Source organism: Ananas comosus, linkage group 1 (assembly GCF_001540865.1).
Source record: "Ananas comosus cultivar F153 linkage group 1, ASM154086v1, whole genome shotgun sequence".
In the NCBI taxonomy this organism is placed as follows: domain Eukaryota; kingdom Viridiplantae; phylum Streptophyta; class Magnoliopsida; order Poales; family Bromeliaceae; genus Ananas; species Ananas comosus.
Genome location: NC_033621.1, coordinates 13,703,458 through 13,711,502, shown reverse-complemented (window position 1 = coordinate 13,711,502; position 8,045 = coordinate 13,703,458).

The following is an 8,045-nucleotide window of genomic DNA, read 5'->3' as shown; positions in this document are numbered from 1 at the left end:
TGAACTTTAAAACTATTAAAGTGGACTTGGACTAGAATAGTAAACAATGACACCTTTGCTATTTCTGCATTGAGGACATCGGATTAGTTGCATTTCTATGCTTATGCATGTCATACACACCCATGTACATTCATGATATTGTTGCTTTATTACATATGCAATTCATGCTAAGTAGAGACTGTATGTTACAGTAAGTTACATTTTACTTACCTTTCGCTTTACTTTATTGTTTGTCACTGACATCTTTTTGTAGCTTTTGGGCCTTGTGGCGTAGTTCACTGAAGTCAGTAATTGCCCACTGGGAACTATTTTTAATAGTTCTCACGCCCCTGTTTTCTGGTTTACTTTCAGAGCCTTCTGCACCGGCGGAGGCACGGGATCGCGGCAAGGGAATCGCTTAGCTAGCTAGCGAGGAGCAGTACTTCGCCTAGGTGGTTGCTCTTTCTTTTTGTAGTTGAGAGAGAGAGATTTCTGTATCCATGTATAGAGACCACCTATGTACCTACTTTTAGCACTTGTATTTGGGATTTCCTATTGTATTTACTTTATGTCTTATTTAGTGGAATTATAGTTTTACCCTTATCCTTTGTTGTAACATTTAGACACTTATTATGCTCTGATACTCCTAGATGTCTTTTATTATTGCTTTTATTATTGTTGTTTTTAGACGCCTTGTACGTTTTAGACGTATGGCGGGTCTGGGCACGTGCCGGGCGGCCTTCCGCTGGGTCCCGCGGCGTGACAGATAGATAGATATGTATGAAAGCAGTAACGATGCAGCATAAAATAATGCGAGTATCCAACTATGCCTCAATCCAACAGATGAATGCATGAACTACATAGTAAAAGGCTAACTACCACACTACTATGTTCAACAATAATACTTTTTCAATAGTTTGCCCAATCACTTGGTTAGCCCGGAGGCTCGCTCTCAATCTCACATCTCAATCCCACGGCTTACCTGTAGGTCCCACATCTACTCTCAGTCACACTGGTAAGGATCCGCTAACTCACCCAAGACCATCTACGGGACCCAAAAAGGCTATCCCTCAACCTAATCTCAAAGGGGAGGATCCGCTCACTCGCCCAAGACCATCTACGGGACCCAAGAAGGCTATCCCTCAACCTAATCTCAAAGGGGAGGATCCGCTAACNGCCGGAAAAGTCACCCCGGCTTCCTCTCGGTTTCCCTCTAGCTCCGACTTGCCACATCCTTGGTTGTTGGGCCCGGGGGAGCATCAGGGCCCGAGCTCCATCATCCTTTGGCCGAGGCCCATCTCCGGCGTCGGCCCCCGCCGTCCCCAAGCGCCGCCGGCCGCCGCTCCTCCATCCTGCGGCCGCCTAGAACCGTGCGGGCTGAGGCCGAGTCCGCTCGGCTTCCAAGCGTCGTCGTCGCCGCCTACCGGGGGGTGCACCACCTTCCCCTCGGCCTCCGCCGCCGGACCGTAGCCGCCCCGACCTCCTCCGGTCGCCGCCGCGCGGCCGGGAAGCTTGAACCCGAGAGCAGCCTTGAGGAGTCGACCAGACTCCGGCCAGCTGGTTCCCCGGACCCCACCGACCGGCCGCTCCCATCCCCGGCCGGAGTGCCCGCCTCCCGGCCGCCGGCGACCAACCCTAGCTCTCCTCGGGTCTGGTAAGGCTATTTTTATATTCCAGCACAGTAGTTTTTGCTTTCCGGCCACCTTCTGGTGATCCGATGACTCCCCGACACCCCGGGAAGTGAGCACGATGATCTAGGGTCCGTGCTGAACATCGTGCTCACCTCCGACAGTGGCAAAGATGCCCTGGTTAGCGAGTTAGTCACGATCTTAGCGTTGTGCGCACTGTTTCACAGATCTTCGTGTCGTTCGTGCGTGCACCGCAGTGGCCGGCAGTGCTCTGAAAGGTGAGCACGGCCTCCGGCACGCTGAAACCTATCAACGAGTGCGACGGTCTGATTAATCGATCTCTGGTTTGCGTGCACGGTCCAGAAAAGCCTAGAAATCACATAAAATGATGTGATTCTATGTAGCGGTAAGGACTTTTATGCTTTTTGCTTTGATGTGGCTGCTGTTGGCAGCAAGTGTAGGTTGAGGATAACCTGTGGACTGATCGTCCAAGGCCCCAAGCCTTTCCGAAAACCAATCGTTGATTTCCGGTGCGTTGTTCGGGACTTCCGGTGTGTTCGGTAATTGATTTTGGGAAACCAATTCCCGTGGGTTTATTTTGTGGGGCTATGCTTTTAGGGTTTCTTAGTAGTGGGTTAGGTTCTAACCCGGTGGACCTTTCGTAGGTTCGGTTGCACCGTCTTCATAGTCGAGAGATTTTCGTCAGACACGTACAGGTGGGTACTTCGATCCGACGTCGGTACAGTGGTGCACACTCGGTGACGTTTCCTTTACCCTTATTGTTTATACTGCTTACCTTATACACGTTGATCCTTGCACCTATGCTATTCCATATTTACTCTACTCAGTTGTTTCCATATGTAGTATCATTGTGTAGGAGTAGAGTAGACTTTATCTGGTTATGACATCTGCGACCTGGTTGGTCGGTTCTTCTATTTGCATATGTGACCCGGTTGGTCGGTTCTCGTATTTGATCGTATACTTGTGACCTGGTTGGTCGATTTGATTTCATGATGACCGATGCGGTCGATAGGCCTAGGGGGGCAGGATTGTCTGCTAGTTGCCGACGGTTGATCATTGAGCATATCTGCATTGATCGCCCGGCTCGTCGCATTTCACGAACACCAGCGGTCTGATCCACCGCAAGAGGGTGTTCTTTTCCGGAAAAGTGGTTGCAGGTGCCAACCCATGAGCCCTAGAGAGGTTATATGCTTGGTAGAGTGGCAGTGGTACTGTCAGGAAGTCTCCGGTGTGAACCTCTAAGGCACTGGCTTGAGGTTCCGGTGTGGACCAAGAGAGCATTGGTTTCAGATTGGGTACTTTTGGACTGATCGTTCTGTTGACGCATACATACAGTAGCTGTAGTGGTTTATACATATACATCTCCTTACTTGTTTATCTTAGCTACTGTACTACCATTATCTCTATTATTGTTTATCTCCGTGACTAGTGAGTACCCCTTGCCCTCTTCGGCTTGCGGTACCCACTGGGAGGGGAGACATGTTTATATGTTCTCACCCCCCGCCCCCATTACAGATGACATAGCAGGTCCGAGCGGGACGAGTCATGAGGAGCGGGTCTAGCTATCGATAGTGCCTCCGTCCCGACATTTTGGTTAAATTCTATCTCAGTTCTCCAAATAAATAACTTAGATCTAGTTATGGTTCAGTTTTTGGTATCTCAGTTGAATAGTATATTTCCATTGGCTTTATGATGTAAAAAAAAAGAAAGGATTTGTGGATTTCAAATGTTGAATGGATTTCTACCCCTCGTGGTAGCGTTTTTAAAAGATAAAAGTTCCTGTGTAGGGAACAGTTTTCAAAAGGTTTTCTGTGGATTCTGTATCTTAGTATTTCAAAACCTATTTTTGTGGTTGGAAACATTTTAACTGATAGATATGGATTTATGTTTAAATATTGAATGTATAAATGTGAAACTGTGGTGAATGGTGTAGGAATGTATAACTGTTGGTTATTTGTATGTTCATCTGGTTATGGTTGTATCATGTTTGAACTCTGTACTTGTGCGATGCCGTGCAAATACAGGGGAGACTCTGTCCGTGTGAAGAGTGGATCTCCTGTATTTGTGGCGGATCTGGCATACTCTGGGTCAGGTTTTCAAAAAAAAAAATTTCAGACGCTTTTCCGCTATGCTTTAAACTAAAAAGGGACCCCGGGGCGTGACACATTAAAGTGCTATCAGAGACAAGTTACAACCACAACACCATTCACAAGTGTTTTTAAAAAATAAAAATAAACTGAACCATTGGTTAGGTTGACCTTTAGGAAGACCTACGATGTATAGGCACGTAAGTGCGGGGTTTGGGATCGAGTCCTGGTGAGTTGTAGTCGAGTCGATTATTCGACTGACGTTGTTTTCTTTTGCAGATGGCTCATGCTCGTGGTAGACCTCCTCGTCGGGGTCGTGGTGGTGGACGCGCCACTGAGGGGGCATCGGACAGTCCTGGAGGGCGTGTCCCGAGGGGTAGGGGTGGAGGAGAGCAGGTCGGCCCCGAGCAGTTGGGTGATGCGCGTACCCAGCAGCTTGAGGCCGAGGTAGCAGCGATGAGGGGTCAGCTGACGACCCTCTCGGGGATGTTCCAGCAGTTTATACAGCAGCAGACTGCAGCTACTACTCCCTCGGCTCCACCTCCGACACAGCCGGCTCCAGTCACTACGGACACTCCGGTGATACCTCCACCGGCTACAGCTCCGACTGGCACGACGACGACGACGACTACCACGACGGTTTCCGCTGGGGGTGCTGATACCTCTGTAGCGGAGGGCAATCGCATTCGGTCGAAGTTGGCCCAGTTCAGGAAATTTGATCCGCCTAAGTTCGCTGGGAAGAATGACGACGCATGGGTGATTGAGCACTGGGTCACCCACATGGAGAAACTATTTTGCGATCTCCACATCGAAGAGTAGGATCGCGTTCCTCTGGCCACGCATTGCCTTGAGACAGATGCGTATGCATGGTGGATCCGCCACTTCGTGAACAAGCTCTCAAGCATCTATCCACCCTGGGAGGAGTTTCGGAGACTCCTATATAAGCAGTACTTCAAGGACAGCACAAAACAGAGCTTGGAGCGTGAGCTGGAGCGCCTCAAGCAGGATAACCGCACTGTGGCGGAGTATGAGCGAGATTTCAGCCGCATCGTCGGACTGATTCCCTTTGCGGTGCGGGATGAGTACCACAAGGCTAGGCTTTTTACGAGGGGGCTGAGACCCAATATTCGGCTGCTGGTCGCATCCAATGGCGCGATAAACTTCGACGAGTGTCTGGATCGGGCTCTGATCGTGCAGAGCGAGTCGGAGGAGGTTCGAGCTGATCGCGATGCATCTGAGCGATCGGGGGATAGAAAGCGTTCCCATTCTAAGTCTGGTGGTGGCCCTTCTTTCAGCAAAAAGCTACCCAAGTATCCGCGCACTCAGCAGTCGACGAGGAGTGCACCCTCAGGAAACCAGCGAAGAGGCGATAGACCCTGTGTTATTTGTGGACAAGCACATCGAGTGATCGCCTGTCCGCAGAAGAAGGACCACTGTTTCTTTTGTGGCCAACTAGGCCACCTCCAGGCGCAGTGCCCTATAAGAAATGGGGCTAATCAGAGTGCTGCCTCCTCCCCAGCTGCATCTCGACAGAACCGTGGAGCTCCTAGCGCAGCCGCTTCGTCTGGGCGTCCCTCTTCTTCACGACATAATGAGGGGGCGCGGCAGGCATCTGGTGGACGAGTATTCGCCCTGACTCAGCATGAGGGCGACACTGGTGGCGACATTCTTGTAGGTATTGTCACCCTCTGCCTTACTCGTGCTAGAGCTATTTTCGATACTGGAGCATCGCACTCATTCATTTCGCATTCGTTTACATGTGAGCATGGCCTTTCCTCGCTACCACTCGATGTACCGCTCCGGATTGAGACACCTAGTGGTGATCTAGTAGCAGACAGGTGCATCTTGTCGTACCCTGTCATTTTGGATAACCGGTCTTTCCTGGCAAATCTGGTGGTACTTCCGATGAAGAAATTCGACGTGGTGCTTGGGATGGACTGGTTCACCAGGCACCGTGCTACTATCGACTGCGAGCGGAGGATGGTGACATTTAGCGGGCCCGGCGAAGATGTATTTGTCTACCAAGCATGTAAGAGCTCATATTTTGCCGCGATTATCTCTTCAGCTAGAGCTAAAAGGCTTATGAATGCTGGATGTGTGGCCTACCTGGCTTCGGTAGATGTCACCCGCCGAGCTGCACCACCATTGGAGGATATTCCAGTTGTTCGGGAATTCCCGGATGTCTTTCCAGATGAGCTTCTGGGAGTGCCTCCGGACCGGGAGATCGACTTCTTTATCGAGCTAGTTCCAGGCACGGCACCGATCTCGAAGGCCCCCTACCGCATGGCCTTCGCTGAGCTGAAGGAGCTAAAGGCTCAGCTCGAGGATCTCTTGGAGAGAGGATTTATCCGACCTAGCGTGTCTCCTTGGGGTGCCCCAGTCCTCTTTGTCAAAAAGAAGGACGGTAGTCTTCGACTGTGCATCGACTATCGGGAGCTCAATAAGGTCACTGTGAAGAACAAGTATCCACTACCCCAGATTGACGATCTCTTCGATCAGCTTCAGGGATCATCGGTGTATTCGAAGATCGACCTACAGTCTGGGTACCATCAGCTTAAGATCCGGGCTGAGGATGTGCCGAAGACCGCCTTTAGAACTCGATACGGTCACTACGAGTTCACAGTGATGCCGTTCGGGCTCACCAATGCCCCGGCAGCTTTCATGGATATGATGAATAGGGTCTTTCGAGCATATTTGGATCAGTTTGTCATGGTCTTCATCGACGACATCCTGATCTACTCGCGGAGTGATGAGGAGCACGAGGATCACCTCCGGCGAGCACTGCAGATACTCCGAGAGCACAAGTTATATGGTAAGCTCAAGAAGTGCGAGCTCTGGCTCCGCGAGGTATCTTTCTTGGGGCATATTGTGACTCCATCAGGCATTACGGTGGATCCGAAGAAGATAGCCTCGGTGGTCGAATGCCTGAACCGACTTCGGTGATTGAAGTCCGGAGTTTTCTGGGTTTGGCGGGTTATTATCAGCGATTCGTTGAGGGTTTCTCCAAGATCGCCGCACCGCTGAACAAGCTTTCCAGAAAAGGAGAACGGCTTTAGTGGACCAAGCAGTGCCAGCAAAGCTTTGATGAGCTGAAGGATAGACTGACCCGCGCACCCGTTTGACTCTACCGCGGTCTGGTGAGGACTTCGTGGTTTATTGTGATGCCTCACGGGTCGGTTTGGGCTGTGTGCTTATGCAGCAAGATCGGGTCATCGCTTACGCCTCTCGACAGCTAAAGCCGTATGAAAAGAACTATCCGACCCACGATCTGGAGCTTGCAGCGGTAGTGTTTGCCCTAAAGCTGTGGAGGCACTATTTATATAGAGCACACTGCGAGGTATTTACCGATCATCAGAGCCTGAAGTACCTTTTCACGCAGAAGGAGTTGAACCTCAGGCAGAGACGTTGGCTCGAGCTCTTGAAGGACTACGATCTCACGATCCGGTACCATCCGGGAAAGGCGAATGCGGTGGCGGACGCCTTGAGCCGGAAACAGCCTTCAGCTTCGTTGTCCATCTTGATCACGAGCCAAGATCGACTTGTGGAGGAGTTTCGCCGTCTGGAGATTGAGGTTGTTTCCACCGGGGCCACGACCCAATTGATGACCCTGGTGGTATAGCCTACTTTGACGGAGCAGATTTTGCTTGGGCAGCAGAGCGACCCGTACTTACAGAAAGTGCGGGCAGAGATCGAGCAGGGCAAGGACAGGGGGACTTCACTATCCACACTGATGGATCTTTGCGCTTCAAAGGCAGATGGTGTGTGCCCAGTGACTCGGAGCTGAGGAACGATATCTTGTCCGAGGCGCACCGATCCCCTTACACAGTTAACCCAGGCGGTACCAAGATGTACCGCGACCTGAAGCAGAATTTCTGGTGGCCTGGGATGAAGCTTGATGTGGCTCAGCACGTGGCTCGGTGCTTGATTTGTCAGCAGGTGAAAGCCGAGCATCAGCGACCAGCAGAAAAGCTGCAACCATTTCCGATCCCCGTGTGGAAGTGGGAGCAGATCACTATGGATTTCGTCACCAGATTGCCTCGATCACAACGAGGCCATGATGCGATCTGGGTCATAGTTGATCGGCTGACGAAATCGGCTCACTTCCTGCCGATGCATATGACGTGGTCCCGTGATCGACTGGCACAGTTATACATCGACGAGATCGTCCGGCTTCATGGTGTGCCAGTGTCGATTGTGTCTGATCGGGACACTCGCTTCGTTTCCCACTTCTGGAGGAGCTTGCAGCAGGCTATAGGTACGAAGCTGAACTTCAGTACGGCATTCCATCCCTAGAGCGACGGACAGTCAGAGCGAGTCATCCAGGCTCTTG